The sequence below is a fragment of the Elephas maximus genome, chromosome 14, assembly GCF_024166365.1.
Source record: "Elephas maximus indicus isolate mEleMax1 chromosome 14, mEleMax1 primary haplotype, whole genome shotgun sequence".
Classification (NCBI taxonomy): Eukaryota; Metazoa; Chordata; class Mammalia; order Proboscidea; family Elephantidae; genus Elephas; species Elephas maximus.
Genome location: NC_064832.1, coordinates 4,674,722 through 4,686,765, shown reverse-complemented (window position 1 = coordinate 4,686,765; position 12,044 = coordinate 4,674,722). Strand labels below are relative to the sequence as shown.

The following is a 12,044-nucleotide window of genomic DNA, read 5'->3' as shown; positions in this document are numbered from 1 at the left end:
GTAGAAACTTTGGAATCAGGGAAAAAAAAAGTTCACTTTGATATCTGGCTTCTTTCAGTCAACATATTTAAAAGATTTAACCACATTTTTGTGTGTCTCTGTAAGTCCATCGTTTATATTACAAAGCTGCATTCCATTGTATGGTTCCTGAGCAATTGTTTCCGTTCTGATGCAGGAAATGTTTGGCTATCATGAATAAAACTGCCATAAAACTTCCTGTACAAATGCTTTTTGAGAACATATTAACTGAATTATCTTGTATATACATCAAAGATTGAAATCGCTTGGTCATATTTTAAGTACATGTACAGCTATGAATGTGTTATTGCAATGTGGGTTTAATCATTTGTATTCCATTCAGCAATACAAGAGAAATTCTTAGAGTCTAATTGTTGATAATAAATAATGCAGTGACTTGCTAAACTACCTGGCACTAAATATAATATTGGATATAAGCCATGACAATAAAATCCAACCAGTGCTCAAACAGTGCATGAATAATGGTATTGGAAGAAAGTATACATTTTATGTGAAGTATTTAAGATAATCACTGACAAGATTGTTTTTAATCCATTGTCAATAATTTTAATAATTATGGTTTGTAATTCACAATGTTTGGTTTTCCACAACAGCAACAACAAAATATTAGGCATGCAAATAAACAGGAGCACATGGCTCATTCACAGGAAAAAATAAATAAATTTGAAACAATCCCTGAGTCAACTCAGATATTGGAATTACTAGAGAAATAATATAAATGAACTGTATTAAATATGTTCAAGGTGCTAATGGATATCACGTACAAAGGACTAAAGGTAACCAGTAAAATAATGTCTTAACAAATAGAGACTGCCAATAGGATAGAAATTATAAAAGGACACCAGATAGAAATTAACAATAATCTTTCTCAAACTCTTCCAAAAAATAGAAGGCAACTCATTCTAGAATGACATTATCACCCTGATACCAAAGCAAAAAAAAAAAATAAAATAAATCACAATGTACCTTATGAATATGGATGCAAATCGTCTATAAAATACTAACAAACCAAATTCAGCAGCAAATTGCAACAAAATACTAGCAAACCAAATAGGGCAGCATATTGGAAGGACTATACACCACGACCCAGTGAAACTTATCCCATAAATGCAGAAGTGGTTAAACATAAATATCAATTAATTAAGAGAATGAACAAAATGATTACATTAATTGATGCAGAAAAATCATTTGACACACTCCAGTACCCTTTCAGAATAAAATCTCCCAACAAACTAGAAATGTAAGGAAACTGCTTGTATCTGATTAAGGACAGTTATGAAATGCCCACGGCTGACATCACACACATTGGTGAAAAAGTAAAAGTTTTTCCGTAACATCAGGAACAAAACAAGGATGCTTGACTTCACAACTCTTATTCCATATTATTACATAAATACTAGCCAGAAAAGTTAGGAAAAAAAAAAAATAGGAAATGGCATTCAAATTTGAAAAGAAGTAAATTTGTTCCTGTTCAAATGACATGATCTTATATACAGAATATCCTAAGAAATACTCTGGGCTCAAGCATAACAATGATTGTGAGGATGGCACAGGACGGAGGAGTGTTTCCTTCTGGTGTACATAGGAGTCGCTATGAGTCAGAACAAAGTTGACATCACCTAACAACAACAACAAAGAATACACACACACACAACAAACCAACAAAAACAAAAATAAACTATTAGATTTAATATACAAATCCAACAAAATTGCAGGATGTCAGATGAACACACAAAAATCAGGTTTTGACTAGAGCTCTGGAGAACCAAACTTGATATCTCTGCTTACTTGGTTATTCATTCATTCATTTCTCTCTCTCTATTCTGGAGAACCAAACTTGATATCTCTACTTATTTGGTTATTCATTCATTCATTTATCTCTCTCTATTTATTTACTGATTACTCTCTTATACTTCAGATTTCTTCAATACCAAACTTTAGGTCTTTGAACCTTATCAGAGAGAGTGACTGTATGTACAGGGCTTATTTTAAGTAATTCTCCCTGTAGATAGTTTGTTCTAGTTTTGTTTATTTTTCTCTTGAAACTTTAGTAGAACCATGTCACACTGGGATGGGGAAAGCTTTTAGAAGGATTTGTGTCCACATTTGAGCAAAGCAGTGGAGGAGATGCTTCCATCCTTGAATCTATCTTAGTTTGTGTAAAATAATAATCCAAAAAGGCCGTAAAAACAGCATCATCATTAATAATCATCATTAAAGCTAATATTTATTGAGGGCTTACAGCATGCTGGACAACATTGTAAGTTGTTTGGCCCCTGAGAGATATCTCTCTTTTTATGCCACAGGAAGAGTTCTAGGTTTTCATGTTCTCTCAAAGTAGCTGACAACTCTCTGTGTATAATACACTTAAATATTTTTCTCACACAATATCAAGTGATAATAAAACAATAACAACAAGCACCACTTAAAGGTATCAAACCTAACTTCAGAGGTAGATTTTCATTGAAACTTAAGAAACTTGAACTGCAGATCCTCTCACCTGTGCAGGCCTCTTCCACAGTCATATCAATTTTATATTTGTATTTTTGCTCTCTCGTTCTTAAAGAAAATGCCAGAAACTGTACAAGTTTCACAGTATTCAAAACTTACAAATGTCACTTCGACATTCTAGAAATCCTTCCACAAGTGACTGAATGTGAGGCAAATGTTGACTATTCATAGGACTCAATCGTTCAGTAAAAATCTGAGATTAGGGTTCCTAAACACCTGTGTTTCATCCTAAAACTGATTCAGTGATTGTTGGCCCCTGGAGTTTTCTCTGGAAGGTGATTTAGAGAATAATGAGACAAAATATTTCAAATTAAGGAATAATTATTATAAATTATAATTTATGAATTATAAAATAACATATATATCATAATTGGAGAAAAATGAAGATAAGATCTTACGATGTGACTTACATCCCTGTCTGTACATGAGAGAATAAACCTGTGTATTTTTTTCCCAAAATCTAGCCCACATCGAGTTTCTTCTTAAGTCATTGCAATTTTTCTTTTCCCATTCTTGAGCACAGCAGCTATTTCATGTCATCCCACAGAATCAGGTAAGGGAATTGACTGGTTAAAATTTCAACTCACTTCAATTTTTACAGATTAAGTACATCTCATCGAAATAGAACAACGTTATTGAGCACCATGCCAAACTCTAAATTCTACTCTACACGTGGGCACTTTAACCCTTAGGGATTACAGCATCTGTATTTGATCTGTGGACTTTCAGAAATCGGAGTCCCTTACTTCCATGGCCAAGCCAACCTTCCTATTTTGGGAATAAAATTATTGCAAAATTTAGCACATTAATAATATCCTCAGTATTTCATGCATATTTTGTATAGAAAAAAAATCAAACTGTACATTAGCTGATTACTATGTGGAGTCAAAATCTACGTACATATTTTAAAGGTAAAATAGTTAACTTTTAAAAAAAATTTTTAAAGCAATCAGCTAATATCAATTATTTGATTTTTTTTTTTCACTTGAAGAAATATATTTTGAGGCTTGACCCTTTGTTCATTTCCCTCCCTCCCCCCAGGAATGCAGACACCAGGACTAATAAAATATCACTTGTAATTTGTGCAATGTGCTTAATCATGGACTAGAGGTCTAGTTTTCCCAGAAGGTCTCTGAGAAACAAAATAAGAATTCCACCTCGATTAGGCAGCCAGCCTGTGTCCACCGAGAGGTTTAAAGTCTTATATAAGGACGAGAAAATGAGTTTGAACATTTGATTCTTTTTTCTACTAACTTTTTTCATGGTAAATGATTGAAGACTTATTTGCTGAGGCAAAAAAAAAAAAGCAATCCTGCAAGTTCATAGAATGGTAACACTTCCTAAAATGTGTTTCAAATTAGAGATTTCACAGCTTTGGATTTCTTTGCGAATTTATTTTTCTGTCATCCTGTAGAAGTGTCAAGTAGCTTGATTTTCCTAATATATGCAGTTTTGTCTGTGACTTTTTAATATATATGACAAACAAATAATATAATTTAACTTAAAAATTTTTGAAAGACAGACTTGCTGTGCCTCTCTAATACTGTGCCCAAGTGAGGTGACAGGAAAATCTTTTATGTAATTTTGCAGATCCATTTCCCAACTCCCTGTTTAATGATTTTTTTTTTTTTAAAAAAAGTCTTCTGGGAGAATGAAACAGATCTCTATATGAAAGATGATATATCTCAATTAAAATAAAATTTTAAACTATTTTTTATATATGTAAAATAATCTATATGTCTAACTGGAAACCCTGGTGGCGTAGTGGTTAAGTGCTACAGCTGCTAACCAAGAGGTCGGCAATTCAAATCTGCCAGGCGCTCCTTGGAAACTCTATGGGGCAGTTCTGCTCTGTCCGATCGGGTCGCTATGAGTCGGAATCAACTCGATGGCAGTGGGTTTCTAATGAAAAAGAATATGGTTTTCAACACGGTGGCTGATTTTTCAGTTTTAAAAACATGGCCTGCTAGAGTTAAAGCAGTCTTGTTCATAGTAACAACCATTCAGATTTCAAATAACTCTTTTGGGCCATTTATTACTCTGAATTTAACCTAAAATATTATAATACCTTGAATACTTTGCTACAATTCATGTCAAAAAGATCAATATACAACTAATCTCAGGGACACTATTTAAAGGAATGTGTTTTATTTAAAAAATTATGTAGAGTGAATAGTATTTTTCTTGCATGCCCATTTCCTTTGATTTGGGCAATTTCTGGGCTGGCTAGATTATCCACATTACATTTGGATGATCTCTGCAAAAATTGAATATCCATATATGTTATCTGAGATTAATTTGGCCATATATTGATTTTAAATTTTCTTAGGACAGCAATCACAAAAGAGCAAGGTAAGAGACGTGTCTTTGTAAAGCGAGAAAAGGGTAGGGTTTAAAGGTCCAGTGCAACCCCTACTGGGCAGCATGGCCCTGCATCACTAGTAGTCTTGATTGGGGTAGAAAAAAATGTTTCTTTCTTATTTTTGCCTTGCCACTTTGTATTATGCTCAAGGCATAGTCATATTCAACAATATTATTGGAATGGTGAAAGGTTGTAAACTATTTCAGGCGATACAAATTCGTGGTGAGAATCTTTGCAATTGAATTAAAATACTTTGTAAATTGTTTTATTTCAAGTGAAATATATATGCATACATGCATGTGCATTTATATTTCTATATATAATGTGTAGCTGTGTAGTTTTCATAACTGATTTTGAATACATGCACATTATCTCACCAAGCTGATATTTTTTAGTTCCCTTATCTGTTTTTATCGTGTACTCATCATTCCAAATTGCTTCTGTAAAATATATTAAGTTTACTATACTTCTACAAATTTTTTATACAATGAAAATTCCTGACGTGATATTGTTAATTCAAAAAAAAAAAGTATGCCTTAGTTTATACAAACTTGGCTGACTATAAAATAAAAAATAAAATTTCTACTAGATTAAATTTGCATACGAACTTATAAGCTTTATTTGCAATTCATGAATAGGAAGTTTCAGACAATAGCTTCCCAATTCATGAATAGCAGATATAGTCTATGAGCTCATATACAAATTAATCTTGTAGAAGTTTCATTTTCAACAGATTTCTGGTGATGGAGAAGGGATTAATGGGACATTCTGAACTAGGTTAAGCCCAGCAGGCAAGTCCTAACTGGTTAGTTTACATTTCCGCTTCTGAGGACAGGCATTTACTGAACGAAGACTTACATTTTGGTTTGCTCATGTGACTGCATCTTGGACCAAGTATAGTCAAGTTAATGGTAAATTTAACTGATGATGAGTCATTGAATTTTATATGCCAGAATTGTATTAGTACTTGCATGTGTATAATCAACAATTGTTATTGTCAGTTAATTTTGTGCTTTGCTGCTAACCAAAGGGTTGGCAGTTCGAGTCTACCAGCCACTCCTTGGAAACCCTATGGGGCAATTCTACTCTGTCCTATAGGGTCTCTGTGAATCGGAATCAACTCAACAACAAGGGGTTTTATATTAAAGTTGGCTAGTTTTTAATTGAAAATATTTTCTATTTCTTAACGTTGTTCTGCAATAAGAATTATCCAAAACTTCTGAATTTTAAAAAAGCCATCAGTAGTCTTTTGATTTCATATCCTGATTGAGCAGCAAGTGATAAACTTTTACTAATTGCCACTTCTTTCAAGTGCAGCTTAAATGTAAATTTCCCCAATTAATATAACAGGACTAAGTAAAATTAAAAATGCCATTCTTGACATGCTTCTTGAGTTAAATTTAGATGAATAATTGTTAACTTCTATTTTAATGATTCATTCTCCAACCATCCCTTAGGTCTGGTGGATAGATAGATAGATAGATAGATAGATAGATAGATAGATAGATAGATAGATAGATAGATGATAGATAGGTAGGTAGGTAGATAGGTAGGTAGATGATAGGTAGGTAGGTAGGTAGGTAGATCGATCGATCTTTTTTTTGGGGGGGGGGGCTTTGTCAGTGAATTCCCATTTACACTTACAGATGTTATCTATATAACCACCAATTCATTTAGAAGAGCTAAAATATTCCTGACCCACAAATGTTAATATAATTAAAAAAATTTTTTTTTCTTACAATGTATAAAGTGTAGCCAATACAAATTCAAAATTGAAAAATGGAGTCAAGAAATTTTTTTTAAAGAATATTATACCATGTTTAACCAACAGTGCAATTCTAAACTATATATATGAAGGAATTGAGTGAAAGATTTTTTCACAACACGTGAACATGTCTCTAGTCTATCATCATGAAGATATTTACAAGGGAAGTCATAACTCATGTTGGCAAATCATCTAAATGTTTTATCCCCATATTATATTTTTATTCTGTGATCAATTTTAAAGAAACGTTATTTTTATTTTATTTTTTCAAAGCGCCCATTGCTCAATAGACACAGATTCAGTGCATAAAAACCCAAAACCAAACTCATTGCTGTTGAATTGATTCTGACCAATGCACAGAGAAAAACTGCCCCATAGAGTTTCCAAGGAGTGCCTGGTGGATTCAAACTGCTGACCTTTTGGTTAGCAGTCGTTGCACTTAACTACTACACTACCAGGGTTTCCTGTATAAAAACAGGGAGAGACAGTCACCTAAGCTGATTACAGGGAATTCTACTGCATTTAATAATCATTTTGTTTTCTCTCAAAGGTCAGTGTTGTTACATGGAATTTTCAGATATGGTCTGCTTTGTTTTGATTTAAGCCATGAAGACAGAAAATCGAACTTTTGGAGCAGAGTTTATACTTCTTGGCCTTTTCCAATATGGCCAAATGAACAAGATACTCTTTGTTGCCATTACTGTCATCTTCTCAGTGGCTTTGATGGGAAATATCATACTGATCCACCTCATGCGATTGGACACTCTGCTCCACACTCCCATGTACTTCCTCCTCAGTCAGCTCTCCTTCATTGACATGGTGTACATCTCCACCACGATACCCAAGATGGCAGCAAACTTCCTGTCAAATAGTAAGACCATTACTTTTTTAGGTTGTGAGATTCAAACCTTTCTGTTTTTGACTCTCGGTGGAACTGAAGCTCTTCTTCTTGGTTTCATGTCTTATGATAGATACATAGCAATCTGTCACCCTTTACATTATCCTGTGCTCATGAGCAAGACGATCTGTTTGTCCATGGTCACATGTGCATGGGCCAGTAGTTCTATCAATGCTTTAATACATACACTGTATGTATTTCAACTTCCATTCTGCAGATCTCGGATCGTTAATCACTTTTTCTGTGAAGTTCCATCTCTATTGCCTTTGGTGTGTCAGGACACCTCCCAGTATGAGTATACTGTCCTCTTTAGTGGCCTTATCATTTGCTACTACCATTCATAGCCATTTTGGCTTCTTATGCCCGAGTGCTTATTGCGGTGTACCAGATGAGTTCAGGTAAAGGGCAGACAAAAGCCATCTCCATGTGTTCCTCTCATCTGATTGTGGCAAGCCTATTCTATGGGACTGCTCTCTCCACCTATACAAGCCACATTCCTTGCATTACCCTGAGGAAGATAAAGTGGTGGCGGTGTTTTGCAGTATCGTTACACCTCTTCTGAACCCATTTATCTACAGTCTGAGGAATAAGGAGGTCATGGGGGCCATGAGAAGAGTGCTGGGAAAATGGATATTTGTACAGAAAATATGACTTTAAGAACCCTTTATAGTTTGAGACTGACCAACATGATTTGATTAGCCTACTGTCTAGAGATATGTAAGCTCAAAGAAATGTTTACAAAATAAATAAATGTAACAATGCCTTGGTTTCTCCACTTTTCAGAAATAACTAAAGCATTGTTATTGGAACTCGGTGGATTTGCTGTGTAAAAGCAAGAGAATGGTTGCCATTATCAACTTTATCTTCTAAAGCAATAGATTTAATCCCTGTCAACACAATGCTCCCATGTCATAACAAATTTTTAGTACCTTTTTTAATATTCTGAAATAAAATGCACATGAAATATAATTTACCATATAATACATAATATCAGGAAAATACATATGATGACCAAACTATAATATAGAGCAAAATGCATACAACCACTTATTTATTTATTCATTCATTGAACAAGGGCTTTAATGCTTTAACTCTGTATGTTTTTTACCAAAAAGTATTAATCACCACGAAGAAGAACTAAGTGGAAAATTGGAATCGGGAAAACAAAGGATATTTGCAATGTTAAGTCAAACAGAGAAGGGAGAACCAAGAATGCAACATTTGTCAAAAACTAAAAGGAGTCAAGGACAAGAGACAAGTGGATATCTGTGGATGAATGTTCTGGGAAGAGCAAAGAACAAGTGAGAATTCCCTGAGGTGGGGACATGCCCAGCATAGTCACAAAAGATCAAGGAGTAAATTGGTGAGACACAGAAAATAGGTATATGTTTTGGAGCCAGGTCTTACAGTGTAAATTAGATCGATTTGAGGATTGTGGCTTTGAACCTAAAACAATGGGCTACCTTTGCAGAGTTGTGGTAGAGAACTGATGTGGGCAGGAGAAAGCCATTGCAGTAGTCCAGCTGTGACAAGATATTACCTTGGACCAAGGTGATATTAGTGGAGAGGCAAAGACTGGGCGGATTCAGGAGACTGGGAGAAAGCAGACATTTGAGTTTTGTGGACACATGGGATGGGAAATACTATGAAATAAGAAGCTTTCAGAACTGGGCTAAAACTTGAAATTAACAACTGGAAGTGTGGAACTGTCATCATTACAGCTTGAGGGAAACCACAGGTGGAGCATTTCATCATTCGTCATCTCTTATGCTACTTTCATGTTAATGCCTTAGGCCCACAATTACGATCATTATTCTGGCTTCTATCACCGTTAAATAGAAGCTCTTATTTCTCAACACCATTGAGTCGAAACTTTTAAATCAGAAAATAAGTTCTCTTTGATGTCTGGCTTCTTTTCCTAAACATGTTTAAAAGGTTTAACCATATTTTTGAGTGTCTCCATCATTTTTATTACAAAGCTGAATTCCATCATATGGCTTAGAATAATTATTTCCATTCTGATGTCAGAAATGTTTGACTATAATGAATAAAACTACCATAAAGCTTCCTGTACAAGTGTTTTTTGAGAACACGTGAACTCAATTCTCTTGTACCTATACCTAAATTGAAATTGCTTGGTCATAAATTAGGCACATGTTTACCTCTAATAAAAAAAATTTTTTTTTTAAGCATTATCCAAATTGGATTTAATCATTTATTTTCCAATCAGTAATATATGAAAACTTCTTAGAGTCTGAGTGTTGATAATAAATAATGCAGTGGGTTGCTAAAGTACTTGGTGCTAAATATAAAGTGGGATATAAACCATGAGAGCAAAATACAACCAGTGTTCCATCAGTGCATGAACAATGGTATTGGAAGAAAGTGTATATTTCTGTGAAATATTTTAGAGATTCACTGACAAGATTTTTTTGGATCCATTGTCAATAATTTTAATAATAATTATATGTAATGGCCTTTAGGAACACTCATTTTTGGTTCAAGACAAAATGTGTTTATTGATCTATGAATGCCTTACTTCGGTCAGTTTGTTTATAATATAATGTATACCTGTAAGTTCACCACCCAACCCAACAACTAAAATAGTAAATTTATCTTTAGTGCTCCTCCAACTCTTGGCGACCCCATGTGTGTCAGAGTAGAACTGTTCTTGGTAGGGTTTTCAACGGCTTATTTTTCTAATGTGGATCACCAATCCATTCTCCCGAGGTGCCTCTGGGTAGACTCGAACCACCAAGCTTTCAGTTAGCAGTGACTATGTTAACTGTTCGCACCATCCAGGGACTCTTCATATCCTCCTATACCTCTGGGTAGACTCGAACCACCAAGGTTTCAGTTAGCAGTGACTATGTTAACTGTTCGCACCATCCAGGGACTCCTCATATCCTTCTATACCTCCACCATCATTCTGAATTTTTGGTTTTTTAATTCTCTTGCTATAATTATAATATAGAATTCATAGGGTATTAGAAAATATTTTTAGATGCTGTAGAACTTAATAAGGGGCCTTAAGTTGTAGATAATCTTTTTGAAAATTGTTTTTTCAGTTGACACTAGTAACGCTCCAGGTTGAATGAAATGACAGCCCATTCTATTTTATTATTGAATGGCATTCTATTTTAAGACTATACTACACATTTATCCACTTTTTGTTGTTGGTGTTGTTGCTGATAGATGCTTGTTTTATTTCTAGTTGTCTACTATTATGTACAATGCACTTATAAACATTGTTGCATTTGTCTCCTGTTTCCCATAAACAAGAGTTTGTATTTTGTATATATCTATGAATGGAATTGGTGGTGAAATTACTTAAGTGTGTAAACCATTTGTGTTTTACATAAAGTTTGAAATTCTAATTTATACTTACTATCAAAAATGAAAATAATAAATCCATATTTTAATAAATGTACATTCAAATTTAATGAATTTTAACATATTTAAATATTTTTCACACAGATTGCATGAAAGTTCACATCTGCAGACCACGTCAGTCAGTGAAGTATATGGTTGCATGTCCAGTTGCTAGCTTCAAGTTTCAGGTAATCTCCACCCCAGCTTCTTGATCTTGGCCTTAGAGTTTTATACATCCTTGATCTTTTATTATTGTAATTAATTTTTGTAGTATTATTGACCATTTTCATGCTTTTGAGTTCCAATAGAGCCTAAACCTGACTAAACACGATGCCTAAACTTCAATAGCTATAGCTAACAAACTTTTTTTAAGTAAATAGCAATTTGAAGGATGATTTGTGTAAGTTATACAGAATAAAGAAATCCATATACAGTACATTCACAACTAATCAGATAGATTATCGCAAATTGAACAAACCTATATGAAAGTAGTAACATATTATTAGCACTTGAGAAGATTCCTCATGCCTTCCCCTAGCTGCTACCCATACTTACTTGTAATGAAACAATTATATTTAAGTGCATTATCCATGAATTATACTGAACAATGAAAAAAATAAATCATTTCAATTATTACATAAATTCAATATAATCCCCATTAGAATCCCATCAGTGTGTGCATGTGTGTGTGTTTAATTTACAAGTTGGCTATAGAATTTATATAAAATGATGCAAAAAACAGTGATAGCTCAAAGGGAATTTTAAAAACAATAAAATGAGATGCATTATTCTATGTGATATCAAAAATTTGTATTGATATAATTATAGACCAATGGAAGAGAATACATAATTCAGATGCACACATATGTGTACAATGATGAGTCACATATGTCAGGTGTTTGTATGGGGAGTGATAAAAGGATACACATTTCAGTGAAAGTTGTTGGATCAATTGTATATCCGTGTATATTTTAAAAAAATGAGATGTGGATAATGTCAGTGAAAATGACCAACTTGATAGCCTCAGATAGCTTCTGTGGAGGGCCAGTTCCTGCACAGAAACAAGGACAAAGCAAAAAGTGTTAGAATCAACTTTT

At 33.9% G+C, this 12,044-nt stretch overlaps 1 pseudogene; it reads left to right on the top strand.

Moving 5' to 3' along the window:
• Positions 1 to 7,283: 7,283 nt before the first annotated feature.
• On the top strand, positions 7,284 to 8,226 carry LOC126058406 (olfactory receptor 2AK2-like; annotated as a pseudogene).
• Positions 8,227 to 12,044: the final 3,818 nt, after the last annotated feature.